The following is a 24,130-nucleotide window of genomic DNA, read 5'->3' on the forward strand; positions in this document are numbered from 1 at the left end:
ATGGTCCAAAAACATTATGACACACACAATCATGTGCTTTCTCTCTCTCTCTCACACACACACACACAATCGTGCTTTGTCTCTCTCACACACACACACATGCACAGAGGACATTGTTTTTTTATTAAACATTTTTGGTGTGTTTGTATTCAACAGGAATATTTTCTTTTATAATAAAATATACCAGTTTATACTATTTTCCTGACCTTTTTTGTCCTTGGCTGGAATAACACTGGGAGGCAGCGCATATCTAATGTGCATTAATCTACCTTAAACTAAGCTGTCAGGGCAACTCGGTCAGAGTTGGTGTACAGCATAACCAATGCGCAGACCATAAGCCCAGCACCATGCCACTGTTGACCTTGTATGACCTTGAAGCGAAGATCATACCATGCAAGGAGCAGTTCATGGTTGAGGTTAGTCTTTGCTGACACTATTGGCCTTTTTCACTAGTAGCTACTCGGGTCGGCTCAATTCAACTCAAGTGTGCCTCTCCTCCATAGATCTTCTGCTTTCTGGATGTTGACCTCCGGAGTGACCAAATGTTCGGCTAACAGCTGTATGGGATTCACTTTGTTGGTGCAAAAATGCAATTTTTATGCCTGTCAAACTGTCATCTTTGGGTTTTTAAAAATAATTCAACTACAAATATGGGAACCAATTATATGATTTCACAACAGGCTGCCAGTAACAAAGTGCATAAATTACAATTTTACAATTTAAAATACAATTCAGAATTGTTTCTTTGCCAAGTTATCTGTTATGTGTAAACACAGCACTGGTGCAGCCTCTGAGTTAGGTGCCTTTTTCATGCCCGAATGAGTCATAGGTCCGTGTTGAGCAACCTAAGAAACAAAAGCCTCTGAAAATGGTCAAGTACAAGGAGCAGTCAATGTCCAACGAAAACCTTTAAAAGACCTTCAGAAAGCCTTAAAAACAATCACAAGAATTTCTGGATCCTTGGAAGCAAAATATACAGACGTGAGAAGTGACACATCCAAAGGGACGTGTCCACTTTGCGAATGAGGTTTTCACAAGGATCCAGTGTTCAGGCCACATGCCGTGATTAGTCGATTAGTACATTGATCTGTGTCTGATGTTTTAGTATATACAGATGATGGGCCGCTCTGGGCTGTCACTGTATTTGAGGCCTTTATGTTGTTTACCGTTCCAGCCTTTCCTCGCAGATGATGAGCGAGAGGCACCCTGAACAGGTCGACACTCCTTCACAAAGCGACAGACGACTACAACGGTCACACCCACACCTCTTTTATGCCAGTTCAGGATATTTTGCTCAGAATCATGTAGCACTTGAGTGGGCACCATGGTCAGGGCCATTTCTTTTTTTTCTTTATAGCAAACACAGCTACCTCAAAGCGATGCTGAAATTTAACAGCTCATTAATCTTACATGAATCAGTGTGCTTTTTGTAGCATTTCCAAGCGCAAGTGAAAATGAATAACTCCCTCTTCTTCTCCTCTTTCAGTTCAGCAGCTTAAATTGTAAACTTAACAAACCCTCACCTTCATCTCACCCTCTCTCCTCCGTGTCTTATTTTCTGTCGCTTTCAGTCTCCATTTCTAATCTGCACTCATTTTGTCCTCTGTGCTCACTGAGATGTGAAACCCGCACAGTCCCTTCCCCCTGTTATTCTCCCTTCCTCATGCACTGTTTTTTCTTTTTTGCCTCTGTCTCACTCTCAACTGTCATTTCTGGTCTTTTGTTTCTGGTGAAATTACCAACTGCCGTTTGGCATCAAGCCAGAAAGCTGCCAAGATGGAAAAAGAAACACACATAGACGCACACACGTCAGAAAGCTTTTTATTCAATGTACATATCTGCCAGTCAGGTCTCGGTTTATATCAACATTATTCGTGTAAAGCATGAATACCTTTAATATAATGTCCTATTATAAATTCCGATTCTCACAGCTCAGGGTTCACATTCACAGAAATGTTTACTGAATCATAAATAAACACAAATCTCTGACAGGTCTCAGGTTCAGTGTCACAACACCTCCTACACAGTTTCTTTACCAACCAGTCAGGTGGAGGCCTCAGTCAGCACCTCGGGAACGCTCCATCTTGAGCCTGACTGACAGAAACCTCTCTGTCGTCAACCTGGTGACTAATTTTAGCTTACTGTGGAAGTTCTCATCTTCATGTGCTTTTTATATTTAAAAATAATAATAAACAAGCACACAAATGTGTCAGACCAAAATTCATGGAAGTCATTAAAGCACGCTCTCTGCTCGCTTCGGTTCTTCATCAGCATTACAGTTAATCATAAATTGGGGGGTCGTGACTGTAGATTCTTCGGGCTCAAACTGAGCCCAAGCCTGTGCGTGACCCTGCTAACAGACGACATGAGGTTAAAATTAGTGTTTGTAGTGTTTGCAGAGGTCAGAGGAAAACAAAAGCAACTCAAATAATCACTTATTACAATCAAGGTAGAAGAGCATCTCTGAACACACAACCGACCGGCTACAGCAGCAGAAGACCACACAGAAAGTGAAAACTGTTTGCATGGGGTCATCAAAATTGGACAATAGAAGGTTAGAAAAATTTCACCTGGTCTGATGAGTCTCAATTTCTGCTGTGACGTTAAGACGATATGGTCAGCATGGATCTATCGGTGTAGTGGTGTGGGGAATATTTTCTTGGCACACTTTGGGTCCCTTAGTAGCAAGTGAGTGAGTTCAAATGTATGATTATGACTTTATGACTACAGTGTACCCATCTTCTAATAGCTGCTTCTAACAGGATAGCACAGCACGTCACAAACATGTTAAACATACAGAGTGACGGTAAGTGATCTGTACGAGTGGCCTCGACAGTCGCCAAAACTCAATCCAATAGAGCACCTTTGGGATGTGGAGGAGCAGGAGATTTAAATCATGGATGTGCAGCCAACAAATCTAGCAGTTGTGCGATGCGATCATCAAAATCTCAGAGGAACGCTATGAGACAAAGAATTAATGCAGTTCTGAAGGAAAAAATGGGTTCAGTACTAACGATCTGTACCTAATAAAGTGGGTGCATTTTAGATACTGCTCACCATGTGCTGCGATGTTTCCTTCTTACAGCTAGGGATGGGTATCGTTTAGGTTTTATCTGATACCAGTACCAAACCGGTACTTTTGAAACGGTGCTTAAACGGTGCTCGAACCTGTGCTTAAAGAATCAAGAACACAAACTTTGTCCAAAAACCTCTCATGTTTAGCTGTTTTTTGTAAAAAGATAACAATGTTAGCCTTTTCTGCAGCTATAGGGCATATATGGTATCACTCTTGGCTGGAAGCAGTGCTTAAACAATGGAAAAAACACACCAACTTTGTCCAAAAACCTCTCATGTTTAGCTGTTTCCCACTTTTTCTTTGGTCATTTTAGCCTTTTTGGCCAGGGTGAAGGGAGTATCTGCCATCAAACAAGAAGACAGCCGCATGTAACTACGACAGTGTTTGCTAGTTCACCTTACATGCATTAATGTAATAACGTGGTTAGCCTACTCAACGTAAATTACACACGAGCAACATTAAGCTACTCACGCAGAGAAGAACGGCTGCTGCCATCATCATCCGTCATCATTTCTGCTACACTGGCAGGGCTAGGGGCCAGGACTCTAATCTTTGGGTTCATGTTGCTAACTCCGGGACCGATAACAGGCACCACACCCGCAGTAGATGTGCTCGGTGTGAGGTCACCAGGTGTTTTTAATCAGATTTGAGGTGTTACCTCCTTTGACAGTATCACAGTATCACCTTAAAGCACTTGTTGCAGGCTGCTGAGTTTGCATCTTTTGCTGTGAAGTACAGCCAGACTTTTGACTGCTTCACCTTGGGCATTTTTAATCTGTAGCTCTGCTCTAAAAGAACGTACGTACCTGGGCCCGCCTACTACGCTTGCAAAGGTAAAATGATTGGCTAGAATCCAATGTGTATGACATCTCAGGAAAAAAAAAAAGCTGCTTTTCGATCTGGTTACTACCGTTTATGTCAGTACCCATCCCTACTTGCAGCAAGACTAAAGAGTAAATTTATGGAGGATGAAACTATTTCAGTGAACTGCTTGCTTGTTTAGGTGATCTTACACGTTTAGAAGATACTGCACTAGTTCAGTGTTGTGCTTCTGGAGCGTTGTTTCAGAACGTGGATACACGTTGTTTGTGCTGAGAATTAATCCATTCTTCATTTCAAAACCTGAGAACGTTAATCATGGTTACATTATTACAATGTAGCCTTTTTTGTCTTTTTTCTTTTTTAAGCCAAATTATTTCAAAATGATTTGTAACAATTATGTTAGATCTGACATTAGATTATAGAAAACCCTGTATATCCACAAGCCTTATGCACAAAGTATATTTGCTGTGTCTGCGTTAGTCTGTTTCCTCTGTCTTTTTCTAATTGCTTAGAATCATGTTTTACCTGTACACTCACAGGGCTAATCATTTCAACTGTCAGACCAACAATGATCTAAATATAGATACTAATAAGTCTTTTAATTAGTCATTTTGAGAAGATAAACAACACCCAGAAAAAATGCCTGTAAATCTTCATCAGAGATCTTTCTCACTTTGAGTGTGTGTGTGTGTGTGTAGAGTTTCTGTCTGCATGACTTATTCATAGTGGCATAGAATTACTGTCAGGTCACACACACACACACACACACACACACACACACACACACACACACACACACACACACACACTCAATGATTCAAACTTCTACATATCCTCCCTCCTCTTCTACACACAAACTTTTATTGTCACACACACACACACACACACACACACACACACACACACACACACACACACACACACAGGGGCCTTCACAGTGTGGAGGATTAATAATGTGAATAATGAGGTTTTCTTGTAAGGCTACTCAAGATGGAGGAAAGGGGGTAAAATAGGACGAGGTGAACTGACGAAGAATGAAAAGAAAAGGCTGGAATGAAATGGGAGATATTGTTCATTACAACCACACTGTATTTATTTATTTATTTTACTTAATCAAAGCAGTTTCTCATGGATGAGTCATTTCACTTTCAAACCAGTAAACCCACAAGCCTCTTCTCGGTTAAGTTTAAAATAACAATCCTCCATAGAGTGATTCATGAAGGACATTATTTTTTCTGAGAGTTTGAGGAAAAAGGTCAATACCGTGTCGGTACAATAAATAAGAAGCTGTGGCCAGGAGTTGGTAAGGGGAAATAACTGGCCTGCTCTCTCTGGAGTAAAAAGTATATCTAACAGAAGCTCTGAAGTTCAGCTGCTAATACTTTGTTTAATCTTCAGTCCAGTTTAGTTCTTTTTGCTTAGACCGCTGGCAACTTCATGTTTAACAGGCAGCTATAAGCTTTGTCTTTCCTCTCCTCTAACGCTTTGCCAGTAAGCAAATAATAAACAGCTGCCAAACTGCTAAGCTGACATGAAAATACAAACTCAGTTGTGATGGAACACACTGAACAGATCAGATATTTGAACTGAGATATTTTACTATTTCATGAGAAGTATGATCTTTTTTTTAAATGGTCTAAAAAAGTTGGATCGGGGGTAACAAAAGGCTGATACTTAAAGGAAAAGCTGGAGGAGTTCATTGGCAACAGATCAGTAACGTGACTGGGTGTACCAAAGAGCATCTTAGAGAGGTGGAGGTTCACCAATCTGGAAAAAACAGTGTATACAAATTGTGGAATAATTTCTGAATAATGTTCCTCAAGACAAAAAAAAGTGAAGACTATGAATATCTCATTATCAACATTACAAGATAAAAGATTCAGAGAATCTGGAGAAATCTCTGTGTGCAAGGGACAAAGCCAAAATCCTCTGTCTTTGAGCCCACAGACAGTACTGCATTAAAAAAAACATGGAAATCACTTCCAGAAATCATTGTCTGTGAACACAGTTCACTGTGCCAGACACAAATGCAGTTTACAGCTCTATCATGCAAAGAAGAAGAAGCCATATGTGAACACGATCCGTCATCGTGTGCTCATCGTGGCTCATTTTAAATGAGCCAAAGCTCATTTAAAATGCACTGAGCCAAAGTGGAAAACTGTTCTGTGGTCAGAGGAATAGAAATTAGAAATTATTTTTGGATAAAAAAACATCAATCTGAGTCACTCAGTTTAAAAGCCTTCATCTCTGATGGTTTGGGGGTACATTAGTGCCTTTGGACCAGGCAACCGGCAGATGGACGCTGAAAGGTTTATACAGGTTTTAGAGCAACATATGCTTCCATCAAGATGGCATCTTGCATATTTCAGCAAGATGATGCTAAACTGTAGACGGCAGCTATAACAGCAGCATGGCTTTGCAGTGGAAGAGTCCAGGTGCTGAACTGGCCTGCCAGCACTCCAGACCTTACCAACAGAAAACATTTGGAGCATCATGCAGACAAAGATGGGACAACAATCCTCTGAAAAGTCCAGCAGCTGGTCTCCTCAGTTCCCAGATGTTTACAGGCTATTGTTAAGAGTAGAGGATGCTACACAGTGGAAAACAATTTTTTTAAGACATGCATGTTCCAGCCATCAATTTCAAACTGAGCTGATTTTTTTTTTCTTAAAATGTTACAATATCTCAGCTCAATTTACATTTTAAGCAGCATCCCAACTTTTTGGGTGGAATTTGGGTCGTAGAGGATATAAAAACTGGCGTTCCCACAAGACAAGGGTTTCTAAGTAAAAGATCACCTGCACTGTGCGTCTGTGTGGGTCAGTGCTGATCACCGGATCCTGGCGGCCGACCATCCGCCTCAGAGCGAAGAGAATAAAAGGAGGAATGAATATTTAAATGAGTTGGTCCATCACGATAAAACTAATCTGCATGGCTAACCAAAGGTCTGCCAATTTAATGGGAGTGCGCGTGTGCGTATGTTTGTGCACCGTCCTGCAGAAATATGATGCACTGCATCTGGAACCTGCTCTGGTGTTGCCATGGTAATGCCCGTCACGCTGACAGGCTCCCGTTGCACACTTAAACACACACATACGCACTTATACACACACACACATACGCACAGTGGTAATGAGAGACCGAGAGACTGGCAGCGTGCCAGGACAGTGTGCACACAGACCCCTCCCCCTCCCTCCCTCACCATGCGCTGGAATATTCTGAGCCCACACACACACACACACACACACACACACACACACACACTTCGGACTGCTTGGACTGGCCCTGAATGGGGGTTGGAGGAGTGTGCGTAGATGCCAATCATCACAGTGAAAACATTTCTTTATTCTGGGGACTTTTAGAGCTTAAAAAATCGTTGTTGAGGGCTTTATGGTTTTGTAGGGTCCACGAGGTTACATTCTCCAACAGAGCAGTGCATAATAAAGAGCAGAGTTGGATTAGCTTTCTCTAACAGTGTTCAAAGAGTTAAAATCATTTACTCTCATAATGAGCTCTTTGCAACTCTCTTGTCCCCCCCCTCGCCTTTATCTACTACGTCTGTCACTTCCCCCCCTCCCATCACATCATTCTCCTCTTTGTCATTCACACTTTGAAGTGCAGTTTCACAGACTCGTTTTCTCTCTGTCAGCATTAACAAAAGACCAGCAGTGACTCTATCCGTGACAATGGTTTTCAGCTTAACCTGCATGCCACACACTGAATCGTGCCCTAATAGAGGAACTAAACAATGACTTTACATGACTAGCCAACTCCTTGCATTTAACCCATCCAACTCTTTTTAGCAATTGATTAAAAGTTCCTTTGTTTCCTTTTCTGTAAAAACAAAAATTGTTAAATTTTCAGTGTTAAAGTCGACAACTACAACTACTACAGCAGAGAAGCAAGGGGGTGTTAAAGGAGGAGTTTTGTACTAGGCATGAAAGGAATACTGGCAGTTTCCAGATTAAGACGGAAGTTGGAATTTCTCAATCAGAATTTAAATGTGGAATGTTCCCTCAGCTCGGATTTCCTTGGTTTGTGGGAGCAGCTCTATCAAGTTAAAAATCTAAGATGGTGGCACTGAAGGTAAACAGTAGTAAAACTGTAAACCTTTTAGTCTGTACTGCCACTTTTGGGTATTTGTAACTCACTAAATAAGCCAAATGCAGAGGACTGACCAGGCTGTATCTATGAATGTGCTGTAGCAAACCCACCCCCCAGTTATGCTGTATTGCTAGTCATACAGCAAGCTAATCTTTGCTAAGAAACAAAACAAATCCTGATTTTTCTAGCTTTTCTCACTTACTATTACAACACATCAAACTTGGGAGTGACATTACTCCTCAGTTCCGACATCCAACTTCTGAGGTATCTAAAATGCAGGATAAGCGTTCACCATTGCTGACCAGGAGCACCACACTCATCATTCACATCGAGGTTTCATCAAAGCTGCTCAGCTCTTGACACCAGCCAGTTTCTCCTCTATACAAGGTGTTCACTAGGAGAATTGACTGTTCATTAATAACATAATATATCTCAGCCGTTGACATTCATTTCACTGCACCTTTGTTTTCATGCAGTTGTGGCTCGGGAGTTGGAGCGGGTCATCTACCAATCAATGTCAAAATGCGCTTGGGTGAGATACTGAGCTCAGTGCGTGATAGATGATGGTTAAAGTGAATGTGTTTGTGAATGAGTGAATCTCTACGATCGTCCTTTGATGTTCTGTAAGAGTAGCAGAATGATGGGGTTAGTAGGAACTCATAGGTTTGTATCTGTAGTTTAAATCTATAAGTTCTGTACTTTCAAGAACTCTAATACAAATTTTAGATATTGATCTAAGCATGTATTCTCTGTGAACCTTGTGAGCACATCAGTGGTTTAAGCTGCATGTTCACAACATCGGTGCTATCACATTCCCAATAAGCTTTCTTAAACCTGAAAATAAACCATAATTATCCTAGTTTGGTCTGATTCCATGATACCATGTCATAATTGGCATTAAACATCTAAGACCTCAGTCGCATAAGCTTAGGGACTGGTTGGCAACCCCCTGACAGCTTCCATGTGCATTGGCTGATCAACTGGCAAGAGGTTGCAAGAGGTTGCAGGCTGTCACTCTTTGAACTCTCTCACAAGAGTGACTGGAGCACCAGAAACCTCGTTATGATTGCTTTGCTCACTATCGGGATGCCGGAGTTCTCTGTAGTCTGCATAGAAGATGACAGCCTGCAACCACTTGGCAACCATTTGGGGAACACTTATTTTTCTCTAGCAACCAGTGGTTGCCTTACAGTCGCTAACCAGGAGTTTTCTACTAGTTCCTGCTGACTGAGCCTGGGCCTGTTGACTGAAGCCTAAGGACAATGGGAACGTCCCTAATTTTAGAAGTAACTGCTAAAGTAAGGAGATTATAGAATTCATTTTAAGAGGAACAAGGCTCTCATAAATTTTGCAAAACATCCAGGTATGTAAAGCACGCACCAGCTTCACTTTCTGCATCAGTTTTACTACAGTGTAAATTTTGTAAAGCATTACTGACTTAATATTGATAGTTAGACATTATGCTGTTTTAAAGTATGCTGAAATTATAAATTAAATATGGGATGCTGGAGTTCTCTGTAGTTTGCATAGAAGATGACAAGCCTGCAACTACTTGGCAACCATTTGGGGAACACTTATTTTTAACGAAATACAAAAATGATTAACCTTTTATTCAGCTCAGCTGTGACATGACTTATAAAATGACACTTAACCTCATTAACAGGTAAATACAGTGTAGTGGTGTCTTTGTCTTTATCTACTTGAGTGGGATTGAGTGATTTATAGACATAGGGCAGGTTGTAAACAGTAAACAGGCCATACAATGCTTTTGTGTTTCCCTTGCTTTCAGTCTGTTTTTTAAGTTTTTTTGTGTGCGTATAAAAGGTCCACAAAGTTCAAGAGCCCTGGACTTTGTATGTGTGTGCAGATGTATATGGCAAAGTTTACAACAGTGTTTGTATCTCGGTCCTGTGTCCCCTCTCTCTGCACAGGAAGCATGTACACCAGATGAATGACAATAAGACGAGTCAATCACTATTTCCTGTGACCACTGATCTGCATGAGTTCCTGCGGCAGTAAAGGACAGAGGCCAGCTTTGGATCAGTGATATGAATATAAATGAGGGGGAATTTAAATAAATGGGATACATTTGAATGTTTTATGCTGTCATCCAGCACACTTATCAGGACTATCTGCATATTTAGGGCCTGGTGATGGATTGTTGGGAAAAATGGAAAATGGAAAGATCGGCTGGAAATAATGTAGAAGTACCTGCTTTTATATATTGCACAATAATCTGTGTCTTGTGTGTTGTGGATGCAAAAGTCTGCAAGGGTAAATGAAAGTCATCTGTGTGAAGCGGCAAAACAGTTGATGGATTAGGTTGGTATTCAGATCGTTGTGTTGTGTGTGTGTGTGTGTGTGTGTGTGTGTGTGTGTGTGTGTGTGTGTGTGTGTGTGTGTGTGTGTGTGTGTGTGTGTGTGTGTGTGTGTGTGTGTGTGAGCGCTCTGAGAGCTTGAAGGGGAGGATGAATGTTCAGGTAATTGGTTGAAGACCAGGTGTAATTTTAGCCTCAACAAATCCATTTCAGAGCTGGTACCCTGCAGGAGAGCCGAGACAGAGAGCGATGAGTAATAGACAGAAAGCCTTACATTGGATGAAGCAAAAATCAGATTTTTTTGAACACTTTGTTCTGGCAGCTCTATGCAATCAGCTCACAGTTCAGAGATCAAGCTAGAAAGAGAGAGGCCTGTAAGGACATGAATCAAAGGTCCCACGCCAGACTTAAAAGTTTTGAAACTGGACTTCTTCTTTTTTTAAAATCTGTATTCAGTTCTTCCAGTCACTCCAGTATTTTACTTTGGATTTATTTCAGCTTAGATAATTCTAATTAAAAAAAAATAATAATAATAAAAGAAAAGTGTCAGTGCAATATGTCAAAGATGTCAAGGTGGTTTTCTGTCATCATTCACATTGTAGCTACTGTAGTTTCAACTTCTGCTGCCCTCCGAGTGAAAACACAGTTTCCAGTAAAATATATATATATATATATATATATATATATATATATATATATATATATATATATATATATATATATATATATATATATATATATATATATATATATATATATATATAAACAATAAAACAAACACAAGTTTCAGAAACAGGATCGTCAGACTGAAATACAAATGTGATTGTAATAGTGACAGCTAGTTTAGGCTATAGTAATAATCTCCTGCATGTCTACATGCACACACTATAGCACTATGAGCACTGCAGCTTAGCAGTATACACGGCTGTACTCGGGACAAGCCTATTACTACTTGACATGCAAATCTCTTTTCTGACCTTCTTCTGTCTGTCAGTCTGGCTCTCTCGCACGCACTCTCACCCCCACCACATAATCTCTCCCTCCTCTCCTCGCGAACTTTACGTCCCCCTGCTTCTCCCTGCTCACTTTCCCTCTTCCTCCCACACATTCACATTTCAGTCCAATTTTCTTTGCCCCATCCTTTCTCTACAGAACAATGGTCTCCCCGTTTGTGCAAGCTCCCTCACTCCTGCAGCTGCAATTGATCACTCTGACTGGTGTGCGTGTGCGCTCAGTCTGGATGTGGCCGAGTTAAATCCCCTAAAAAGGCAAACTGAGCAACTTAGAATCTGTTATAACCCCCATGCCCCCCCAAAAACGTATAACGTATCCATGTATATGAGCAGATTTTGAGGATTGCATATAGTTGTACAGAATTGCATAACTTTATCAAAGCTGCCGTTGTTTACCCAAGCCAATAGGGTCTGTTTCCTGCATTTGAACTTGTGTGTGTGAATGATTAAACCTCGGCCTCTCTGTATACACTGCTCTGTCTGTCAAGGTGACTTCAATGCCTCTTTGAAACTGTTCAAACACACAAGCACACCCTTAGCTGCGTGTTAAAATTATAGCGTCATCATTCATTAACACAACCCTTTTCACTGACACATATCTGATCAACATCGAGTTACGTTATTTTATTCAGTCTTTATTTGCTTTTTTTGTTAAATCTCGCTTTGTTCATCTTATGACTCTCCCTGGCTTACCAGCTTAATGTCATGAATGTTTGTCCCAAACATTAGTCTGACCTAGTTTCTTTTAACTGGCTCGGCCACGTTCGGCCTAATTTGAAGGTTAGAAACAGAGGCGTTTATGAAGGAAAACAAGAAAGAAGTTTTCCTCACCAAACGCTGACATACAGTTTTAGGCGCAGTTTCACTGTTGCTGTTCACTGCCAAAACTTTCAATATGACTGTATTTGCTTAAAATAAAGAAAAAAAGCATGACATTACAGGGCCTGATAGGCCTGTGATTTCTGTGCTTTGTTTGCATGCATGAGTCAAAATGCCCCAGCTTTAATGTCACTACATCCTGTAGTCTCCCAAATTTCCAGCTACTAAAATAGAAACACGCTATCAAGCTTGCATTTGCTCTGTGAAAACTTGTTAATTCACTTGAATTCAGTTGTGTTTATATAGCATCAAATAGCAGCAGCAGCAGCAATCAAACGACCCTCTCTGAGCAAGCATTTGGCAACAGCAGGAAGGAAAAACTCCCTTTTAACAGGAAGAACCCTCTAGCCAATTTTCTGTGATCAGTTGGAGGTGAGGAGAAGAAGGCAGGACAAAAAACAAAACGAAACACGTGAAGTTTAAAGGAACTCGTGGTTAAAAAATGTTTTCTGAAATCTTCAACTACAAATTAGAGATTAAACAACTGTGAAAGTGAGTGGTATTTTGTAAGATGTTTAATAGTTCTACAGACAGTCAGTAGCAGTAGAATTACAGTAGTACTACAGCATCAGTAGCAGGAATTCATCGAATAGCCCAGGCTTGGGTAGTTCTTTGGCAACAGCCCACAGCCCAGTGTTCAGACCTTACCCAGTGTTTAAATGCAGTATAATCTAATCTTGTTGTCTTTGATAAAATCATTACTTGGCGGTAGGCGAACTCTGCCTCTCACTCTGCCTCGGAGTGAAACACACACAGATAAGGGCAGTAATCTGTGCACAAGGCTGGGGCTTGTTTTTGCCATCGGTGGGTCAATGGTCATTGCTTTGCACGCACGCGCTGCTGGTTTCTCGCGTGCAGCGGCCGCTTTTGTTTCATGGTGAAGCGTTGGCAGATTCCACACTGTATTTGTTTCTCTGCAGTTTGGCCATCTCTCTCCATTCTTTCCGCCCCCCCCCCCCCCTTTAAAAAAAAATTCTTCCTGTTTCTTTGTTGTTTTCTTGAATACCAAAGAGAAAACACGGAGAGAGAAAGAGATACTGAGATTCTCCACATTCTTTATTTTGTCTGGTCGATAGGTATTTTCACTTTCTATTCTGCTTACAGCTACAAGGAAACACGTAGAGCATTATGTTTCTAAGCTGGCCTATCTTGTGTGAGCTTTCGTGGAATTACAGGTTTTGGTCTGGCGTTACATTAAAACAAAACGCAGCTTGTCGCATATCTTAAAAAGATGATGTTAGGCTAATGCGCATATTAATAATTAAGCCATTTATTATATGAGTGCCAAAGATGCTCCGATTCCAGATGATTATCTACTAAAAGAAATTAAGGGTCAGTGCGAGAAATTAACAAAGAAATAACGTGATAACTTTGGGGCAAAAACAAGCAAAGGTGTCAGAAATCTTCCTCAAAATCTTTAAAACATAATTTGAACCTTTCAAAAGTAGCATTTCGTGACATTTAATAGTTTAAATGTCACGAAATGCAAGCAAGTAGTAGCCAGGAATCTGCTGTGCCTTCCGTATAGTTTCAAAATTTTACTGCTAGACTTTGATTTTTTTCTTCTTTTTTTTTGTTCCCTGTCTGGATAATAGTTGGTGTCTTTATAATCACATGTATATCTCCATGAATCCTAAATTTAGAATAAATTAATCAGTCAAGCAAAATAAATCCTACACTTTACACTTTGCATCTGTGGTGCGTGTGCCTAGATTTCTCGCTGGATGTTTTATTTGCGGGGAATTCATCGCTTATCGTGGCCTGGTTACCATTTGCATACTTTTTACACCGGAGTTTCTTTTTGTATCAGCTCAATCTGACTGTGTTTTGGCTTCTCAGTCAGAGGAAGTGGTGAATGGGTTTCCTGCCCCTCCTCCAGAAACACACACACACACGGTGAGATGTGTGTGCGCAGAGAGAGAGAGGGAGCGAGTGAGAGAGCGACGGGGAAACCAGAGAGCCGAGCGAAAGAAGGTTAGCCAGCCAGCGGCGAGTGAAGAAAATGGCGATCACGCAGGATGAATGCCTCCCCTCGTAGATGCTGCAAACGCGTTGAATTTCTTTAGCCTTACAGTCGGCTTTCTTTTCCACTCTGTTGCACTTTATACTTCAATGAGGTATGGATGTTTTTGTGCTGTTTTCGTGCTCAGACGACCGTTTGTTTGTGTCGAGCTAGCGTAGGTAGTGAGGAGAGCGACGGCGGCTGGTGGAGATAAGTTGAGCAAACGCTGTTGTTTAGTTAGCAATGATTAAGCTGGGGTAGCTTTTCTAACTCCTGGCGTTTGGGACTCGATTTTGCTGAATTTGTAAAAACGTCGACGGAAAAAAATAAATGCTGATGTTTGCCTGTAGATGGCTAAAACATTTCGTAGAGTCTTTCAGGAAAAAAATTGCCTTTGTAGGCGGCTTAACCTTGTGCTAACGCTAACTACTAGTAGCACTTATTAACCCTAGTTTGCCAGCTGTGCGTAAGCATTTGGTTCTGTGGTATTGCTTCTGAACTATTTCTGTTTGTTACAAAAGCTTTTCCATAATTGCTGCATGTGAAATACGACCGTGTAAGTTAACCAGCCGCTTCGTAGCGTTAGCTTTAGCACCTGAGCTAATCTGACGACGCAGGTTACTCGTCGGTAACCGGGACGGGTTGTTTTACATTTTAGGAACTTGCATATTCTGTACAGGTTTCTCCGTGACCTAAATTAACCGAAACGGGATGGTTAGAAATAATTTTGATTTGACATTGTGGGGGGGAATGGTAAACCTGCAAAGTTGTGCTACAATCGGAACCTTTAACCCCCTCTGTCGGTGGACAGACAAAAGCAGCTGGTTAGCTAATCCAGTGTAGACCTGAGCTCTGCTGGTTTTGCAGTCGTATTCCCCTTGCTTTACAACTGCGACGACGAGACTGCAAACAGCACAGTAGCATTTTATGATTTAACTGAATCGACTGTGATCTGATGCCCTGCCGGGGATGTTGTTTTGAGTTGCACTGGAAAAATACCAGGCTCGAGAGAAGCCATGTTGGTTAAGCTGCAAGTCGGGCAACAGCTGAGATAATGGCCGATCAGGACCCGAGGTGCAACTTTGACCTACAGGCGCGCGCACACCCACACACAATTTGTGTGTTTGTCTTTTTTCACACGTTCTCCAGTGGGGCCACAGCTTCGCGGAGGGAGGGGGGCTGGCCATGCATCGCCTTGTTATGCAGCTCGACCTGCATTTCCACATCAGCTAGTTGAAATGCTTTTCATATGATTAGTGCCAAATAGTCGTTTGAAGTTTGTGGCTTTAATTGAATAATGCTTGCATTTTCAGGGATGACGCAGACCTGTTGTGGTAGCGTCCTAATGTTGTCTTTACAAGCTGTTGCTTTACTGATAATAAACAAATTGTAACACACACAGCACACAAATCCAGGTTAGATTTTTATCAGTCGCTGGGGGTTTTATTTTATGGCTATGGCGTGCAAGTGATTAGGCTTTTCTTATCTCTCCTCTCTCTTTCATAGATTCGGAATTGGAAGCTGTTGCCACCAAAGAAACTGAAGCATCTTAACAGGTCAGTGTGGCACCTTTAGACACACATTTCATATTCAATTGCAGTAAAGTATATTATAATAGCCCTGCAATAAATACTACATCAGCAAGATCTTTGGATTTTGAAAGCATGGAAAATAAACGGGTGTTCTTTGAATGTGTTTTCTCAGTTTATGGTGCTGTTGAATGGTTTTATGTTGTGTGTAATACCGTTTATACCCTATATAAACACATTAATGGGTGTCTCGAAACAGGGCCTGAAAATGAGGACAGTTCAAAAGCTTAACAGGAGAATTTTTGATCCTGTTCAGGTCTGCCATTTATTTGCCCATTAAACATGTGGAGTGCTCAAGGTTAACTCATGAAAGAAGCTGAAGTAGAAATGCCCATTTATGGTTGTTGTGTTGGTCGCATTTGCACACAAACTGCGACATTGCCACAGCTTCGTACCTTTTACACCAATGTAGATGGGGTGACTACCTGCAGCAGTATTTTGCTGAACTGTAGGTGTCACCACTCAGGCGAAATCTTCACACCAGCACTGGTATAGCAGGCGAAGTGGTGAAATTTGAAAGCAAGAAATTCTTATTTATTTATTTTCCCCCTGAAAACCTCATCTTACCAAAATCTGTAAATCAGCAGTAAAATAACTGTGAAAACAGACACAGTGTAAACTTATGCCGTCTCCCCGACAACAATGAGAGACAACATTTGAGTGGTCTTCTCTGTTATGTTAGTTAAAGTCCACTGTCTGAGTGCATGTGCAGTTGCTGTATTGTCATGTATACTTCAAAAACAACTCTATGTGGTCTGTTTAAAAATAAAATAAATAAATAATAGTAATAAAAATCTTCAGGCATACTCACAGACCCTCATAGTTGCCGTCTGATGACAAAATTGACATCAGTCAGTGTGAACTTGCAAATGGGAACCATAATCAGTGCCTTACTATCCAAAACCTCTTTTTAGGGAACATGAGACATGACATGTTCCCTAAAGGTCGAATGTAGTTTTATAGCCAACTCATCAATATACAGTGGGACGAAATATCGTCCTCCTGGATCAAAGGTGCAAAACTGAAGCAGTTGTGCTAGGCCCAAGCACCAGATTACAAATGCTACAGCCATAGCTAATGTATCCTATTAGTCTACCTTTACCATTAGATGTACACACAAAATGCCAAAAAAATCCCTCAAAAACATAATCTCAAACTAGATTTGGTGGCAGCTTTAAATGCTACTTTCATGAAGGTTGTACCCTGTATAACGATATATATCGGATGACGATATAAAAACGTCTATCGTTTCATTTTACGCTATCGTTTGTTTCGTGGTGTCGCAAAATAAACTGTTTACGGCAATATTTTTTTTCATGGTTTTGATGGTCGCTGTAGTGACTATATTCATTTCTTAAAGTTCTCTCTTTCTCTTATATTTAATATAACCACACTACGGACGGACAAGCGCCTGTTTTTATGGGTTGTCGTTAGCAACAACAACGGTAAAACCATCGCATGTCCGCTTGTTTATTTTCCACATAAACCTTTCACAATAAAGCTCAAGATCCTGTTGAGACTTTTCAAAATAAACTGAATCGCATGGAAAAAGTATTATTGACGAATGAGAAGCAAAAAAAAAAGAGCCATCAGGTGCTTAAAAATAAACCTTAGACTCAAACGTTAGGCTTTTCCCCGCAGCACGCTGTGTAATAAATACTCACAAAGAAAATGGCGATCGTTACAACTTATGTCTAAAAATGCGTAGTGTCATGCATCTGTTAAAACACTCGACTCCAGGTACACGGCGCCCAGCTGGAAACACTTCACCTACCTGAGATTCACAGAATTTACAGAAAATATAAAATTACTTGTGATTTATATCGTTATCGGACGATAGATGTTTTTTATCGGGAAATGAGATTTTGGTCATATCGCACAGCCCTAGCTAGGTGCGTGATTTTTATGTGCCTGTTGAAATGAGACTGAAACATCTGGATTCCAAGATTTATTTATTTATTTATTTAGGACAGTGCATGTTAATGAACATAAATGTAAAAAAAAAAAATTACATGAATGTAAACATGCCAGATTATAGCCAAAGGCTAATTTCCATCTGTTTGTGTACTTTATTGTACTTTATTGTACTTTATTGAGCCCCGTGGGGAAATTGCTCTCTGCATTTAACCCATTCACTCAGTGAAGCAGTGGGCAGCCATTGGGCGCCCGGGGAGCAGTGTGTAGGGACGGTACCTTGCTCAGGGGTACCCCAGGGTAGCTGTTAAGGGGAATCGAACCCCCGACCTTCCGATCATGGGGCAACCACTCTACCTACTGAGCTATCCCTGCCCTGTTGTCCTTAAACATAAAAAAATAGACATAATTCATAAAAATTCATCATTCATTCATAATAAAAACTCCATCACCAAACTTACACATACACACCATTCTGTTCCCAAATAAAACATTAAAACTATACAACTCATACATGATCACACACTTGATTTGTCCATAACCAGTTTTTAACCTTTGCCTTAAACAAATTGAAAGTCGAGCATTCTCTAATGGGTTGAGGAAGACTACTCCACAGATGGCCTCCCTTAACAGAGAGGACGTTCTGCCCAAATGCTGTCCGTCTGTGGGGTATAAACAAGTCTCCTCGGATTGTAGCTCGACTGGTCCTGCCTGAGCTTTCTTTATGCCTAATGAACTGCTTTAGTGGTGGTGGAGCAAGGGAGTGTAAGACTTTATATATTAAACTCACTCTTTTAAGTTTCACTAAGTTATTGAAGTTCAGTAATTTATAATTTTTTAACACATGACAGTGGTGGTGGGAAGTCGGTTTTTTGTCAAGTAGTTTTAAACTTCTTTTATAAATGTTTTCAATAGTTTTAAGTGTTGTTGGATAAGCAAGTGACCAGGACGTCAAACAATAGTCCATATGAGAGATGATCATTGAGTAAAAATAAGTTTTTGCAACATTCATATTAAAATTATTACGTATATGATTAAAATTTCGATTATTAAATTTAAGTACCTGGGACACTTTATTCTTCAAGAGTCACATAAATAATGTTGGGTCTAGAATGACCCCAAGATATTTAAGTTCTGGAGCTAATTCAAGCTCTACTCCATCCAGGAATATGTTTGACTGCTTCAAGTTTAAGGGGCGTTTTGGAAAAATACATACAGACAGTTTTTGAGGTGTTCAACATTAGGCATGAGTCCTCCAGCCAGCTATGCATTAATGCTAAAGCAGCTGTAAGATCTTTTGCCACCTGCTGGACACTAGATTAGGAGGTGTGGCCTCTTAAGTGTACTTATTGCGGGAATTGGGCTGTTTTCACGGTTGCAGTGCATCCGTGCATCCCTGCATGTTTCTTGACACTAAATAAAGGACCTGTATATCTAAACAGACATTGTCTGTTCAGACTGCTGGCCCGAAGTCTTGTATAATGTCAACAGAATCACAGCAAGTGAGTGTAAATGCCTCTCTGTTCACTGACCATCACACAAGTGCTTTTAGCTTTTTCATTATTTTTTTTCCTTTTTAGAAAGCAGCGTTTCAGTGTACAAATGCAAGAGTGACGGTTAGTCGGCTTTCTAGGCACTTCTCTTTGGATGACACAGGTCCTACCTCTGTGTGGTGGGATATTAGCGGGTTGTGCATGGGTGGGTGGGTCAGGGGGACACTGGATTGGCAGCTCCTGCTTATGCAAGCACATGCAGTTCCGTTTGAATTGAATTGGTGGGTCTGGGTTGGTCTAGGCCACATTGTGCTGAGTAAGCTTTGCTGTTTTAAAATCACTAAACGAGAAGCCAGAGTCCCGATGTTTTGTGTGTGGAGAGGTGTTTGTGCAGCTCATTGTGCTGGTCTACATGCAGACACACAATAGAGCTGTGGACCACAACTGGTTTATCAATGCGTCCCAGTGGCCGTGCTTCATGTTTTCTGGTTTTTTTTAGGTTGAAGTCTTGATTGGGTGCATCTTGTTTTACATTTACACTGTAAATTCTCCACCCTCCACAATGGTCTCATAGCTTTGTTAGGTGGATTGTTTGGAGATGGTTGCTAAAGCTCGTTGATGATGTTTCACATTTTCCCAGCAGTGAAGCATATTTTCCAGCTGTGTATGTGGGAGTGACTCCTACTGAAGGCATGGAAGTGGAAATAATTCATCCACTTAAATATAAACTCATTTGAATGAATCTACATGGACCGAAGATCCTGTTAAGCGTCTTTAAAATGGTGTCAACTTTTAACTTGACAACTGAGGTTTGTCAAGGCAGTTTTGCTTCGATGTCCTGAACGATAGCATCAAGTTTACAGCTGGTGTTGGATTTTTCTTTCTAGAAAGGAAAGGAGGAGTATGAACAGTTGATAGTTTTGAGGCTCCGGTGGGGATTACATCCCTCAAGGAAGGACTGAATAAAGACTGTGAAGCACTTTCACTTTAGAGCCCCTTAGTTATGTATGAGCATAACTTGACTGAGAGAGTTTGTATACATGGACATCCCATACAAGTCTGGGATATTTATAAGTCCACCTCACTGCATTTATCCTTTTTTGTATTTGTAATCTTAACACAATGTGTAATTGGTTGTGAGCAGTGTTATTTCCTTTGGATCTGCTGTCTCGCTTCTCTTTATTTTTGACTGTCTGGGTCCCTTATCCAAATTATTCTATAAATATGTTTCACTGTTGTCTAAAAGAGTTTCACAAGCGGTTTAAGAAGTGTTAAAGCGGGAGCGCTCAAAATGAGTCACTGCTGAAATGGCCAAGTTTAGACTGTCATGTTTGGAATTTAATATGGCAGAGCTATGAAGTCCCATGAGGTTGCGACATTGCTACATTGTTGCTGTAGTGGTGGAAGCTCAGGTAGTTGACCATTGGACCTCTGAGCAATAAAGCCACACCTGTAAATGGTCATGAGCGAAAGGACCGAAACGGAGCATTTCATGAATTTGACGCGTGCAGGCTCAGACAGGGTGGCAAAGCCAGTTTTACATAAACAAGCTGTTGAGCTGCATCAGTGAAGTTTGAGTCACACTAGTATAACTTGCATTGTAGGTTATTAGAAACGAGACAGTGTTTTTATAAAACCGCAGGTCTCGTTTTATTTTTAGACTCACTTTGAGCTTTTAAAACTTCCTAACCAAATTCCTTAACTTAATATGTTAGTTAGAAATGATCAGTTTTACTGATTTCACCTTTTTCCAAAAAAGGCAATAATTCAGTTTTTCTCATTTTAAACTTAAATATTTGCCTGATTACAATGAAAAACAACCCTTAAATTGAAACTCGCCCTCCCGTTACCAGCAGCTTGATTTAATATCATATTCCTCTCAAGTTACCGTGACCTGAAATGAACCCGGCCTCATTTTGACTGCATGAAACTACAGATTTAAATCAGCTCGGCTGGAAGTGCCACACCGTCCCCCCTCACAAAGCCTCTGCAGTTGGTCTGTTTGTGATGGAGACTTGCTCATTTTCATTCCCTAATTGAGTGATGGTTTTCCTGCAGGGAGCCTCCAGTGTCGAGCCTCTGTGAGAACATACTAATGCAAATTGATGCAAATGATGTCCATGTAAATTAGCCACGCGACCACCTTCTGGCTTTTGTTCTTAAGGGACAGAAGTGGGTGTGGGTGTGTGCTCGTATTCATCTCTGTTGTTTTAAGGCTACACATGCACTCAATACTGTCTACTCCAGCTTCACTGCATGACGACTACCATATATTAGGATGCAGTAGTCTAAAGCTAAAATCCAATTTTTGATCTCTTCCTCCTCAAAAACCCAGATATAGTTTGATTATTTTTAGTGTTACAGCTTTATTTGATAGCAGGCGTGAAGGAGTTCACTGTGAGGGCAAGTGGGTGGCAGCAAAATTTGTGCTTTACTGTGAAGCTCACAGGAGTAAAAGTGGCTTTCATCCTTTGAAAACAACTCAATGTAGCACTTCCTCTTATGGTTAACAGAGAAATTCATGAAATGGAGGTTGAATAAGGACATGTAGTAAAAAAAACAAAAAAAACAAAACACTTCCACTGTCTTGTGTACATTTCCGTAGTTAAATAAAACGTGTATCTGTTTTAGTTACTGAATTACAGCTATTGCACTTTGGTACATCTTTTCATCTGACTGCTACTTTTTAATCTCTTGGCTTCCTCCCTTTGTTTTTCTCAATATGGAAAAAATGAAGTGTGTGCTTATTAATGGAATGAGCTCTCCAGCTTATCTTATCCACTTGAAGGGAAAAAAACCAAAAAAAGACCATATTTAGAGGTCAGATATTTTGGGAGAGCAGTCTTGCTTCAGCAGTCGGCTGACGTGTACGTTACAGTAAAAATTACAGCTTTTTCTGTCTGAAATTGTTTGTGGCACAGAATGAAAATAGCTCTAAAGTGTATCTTGTGGACAAAACAAAGTAAATGTTGATCTTTTCAGACTCAAAAGAATCCTGACATTGTGGTTTTATTATAGCGTATGAAGTCCTTCAAGTCAGAACGAGTCGGACTGGCTTATTCACAGCCTTCCAGTAATTTCTTTATTAAACAAAGTTTAATAAATTCTTCAAACACCTAAAATCATTCCAGTTGTAGTTTGCATATGCTTAACTTTATAAAGATGGAGCAATGACAAAAACAACACGTGACTTTCTGACTAACACGGGAGGATGGTTCTCCTGTAACTGTCCTGATTTATTACAGTTTTACATTAACAGACTCATTAAAGGAAACTGAAAGCACGTGGTCAGTGTGCTGAAGTAAGGAAGAGGTGCAATTTATGACACATTAGGGTATTTTCTCAGCAGTTGTTGTGGAAGACTGATCTAACTGAAGAATGCTGCAGTTTTGTTAAAGTCAGAAATAAGATGTTTGTTTTTCTTTTTTTGTTAAATCCTCACTTGGCTCGTGTGTTTCTAGACTATTGGTCAAATAAAATGAACAACATTTAGGAAATGTTTCTGTGGTAATGTGTCAGTCTTTGAATGCAGTCTGTGTTGTCTTTGCTATGTTAATAAAACATCTTGTTCAAACTTTTTGCCTTTTTCTTTCCCTCTTCTTCTGACTGCCTGTTCTTCTTTATCTCCTTCTGATTCGGTGACTTGTCGCGCCTCCTCCCTCTGTCAGCTGTAGCCGTCGGGGGGGATGGGCAATTGTTGGCCCATTCATAAACAGATGCTGTCTGTAGGGTCTATGTGTGCTCTCCAGGAGGGCCCCCACCATGCCCCGCCGCTGCTGCTGTTGTTATTGAACCTAGAGCCATCTGCTGAAGCACTTGATGGTTAGAAATAAGTGAAGGAAGGAGGGGGGGGGGAGTGTGGGAGCAGAGAGGAAGGGGTTGTGGGTGAAGATGGGAGCAAACACAAAACCCCCCTCAAAATCCATAAGTCAGTTAACTTGATTAGAAAAGGTTAGAGTAGACAATTGATTTCATTTAAATGTGCTGAAAAGAAAAGTTCAGGAGAAGTCTCACATTTAGGATTTGAAGTTGTCATGTACAAGAGTAATACATGCCGTTCAGACTAGTGTAATTCCACACCAGCCTCTAAAACACTCAACACTGTGTGCATGTCATGAAGATGTTATACAGATCAGATTCTGCTCCCAGCAGTAGCAGTGTTTGCCACAGAATCGGTCTCAGTAGTAGCGCGGCTGGGTGCATGTGCGCCCACACTTTCATACATTAAATAACACCATATAGCCTATACGTGGCAAGAGTAAATAAAGGAGAAGGAACCAGTCACATCTCCAATGAGTGTGTCGTCGTATGGAAAAGCTCCAGCGCCAACGTGTTGGACCGCATCTGGGGAAGGTAGACAGTTTGGTTTGCAGTCTCAGAAAGCTACAGCAGAGCAGTACCAGTTTCTGCTGCAGCTTCTGGTTAGAGCGGCCCAGGCTCCCAGTAGGACGCTACAGTCAGCAACTGCAGTGTAAGACCATGGCATTGGAATACGTCCAACCATGGGACACAAGACTGGAAGGTGGTGGTGGCTGGTTAGCAGTCACTGAACTATCATATCTATCGATCTATCTATCTATCGGCTTGGCTTCACTGTAAATGTGACATACTTTAACTGAAAATCTACCATTTTAAATGTTTGTTTGTTTTTTAGTAAACCTGGTGATTTAATGCTTTTTTAAATTATTTTACAGATTTCACTTTTTTTTTTAAATTTGCGATTAAATCGGAAACGAGGTGCCAAACTATATTGTATATCAATGCATCTGTCTTGTTTGTGTGTGCCCGTCTGTGTAAAGTGGAGGTAAGTGCTGTGCGCTAATCTCATTATTGGATTAGACTGAAGCCTGTAGCTTTCTCCTGCGGCCTAAATGGCACACCCACCAGGGCCAGTGCTGCTTAACTTAACACTCTCTGAGC

At 40.8% G+C, this 24,130-nt stretch overlaps 1 protein-coding gene across 8 annotated transcripts in view; it reads left to right on the forward strand.

Moving 5' to 3' along the window:
- Positions 1-14,097: 14,097 nt before the first annotated feature.
- The window catches only part of LOC113021066 (trinucleotide repeat containing adaptor 6A), a 36,058-nt gene continuing 26,025 nt past the window's right edge, over positions 14,098-24,130 (forward strand). For 6 of the 8 annotated variants that reach the window (XM_080300407.1, XM_080300410.1, XM_026165489.2 and 3 more), the window contains exons 1-2: positions 14,098-14,329; positions 15,721-15,770. The gene's annotated coding sequence lies outside the window, so the exon portion shown is untranslated. The remainder of the gene's footprint in view (positions 14,330-15,720; positions 15,771-24,130) is intronic. The other 2 variants (XM_080300411.1, XM_080300408.1) reach the window with 2 other exon arrangements.

This window comes from Astatotilapia calliptera, chromosome 4, assembly GCF_964374335.1.
Source record: "Astatotilapia calliptera chromosome 4, fAstCal68.1, whole genome shotgun sequence".
In the NCBI taxonomy this organism is placed as follows: domain Eukaryota; kingdom Metazoa; phylum Chordata; class Actinopteri; order Cichliformes; family Cichlidae; genus Astatotilapia; species Astatotilapia calliptera.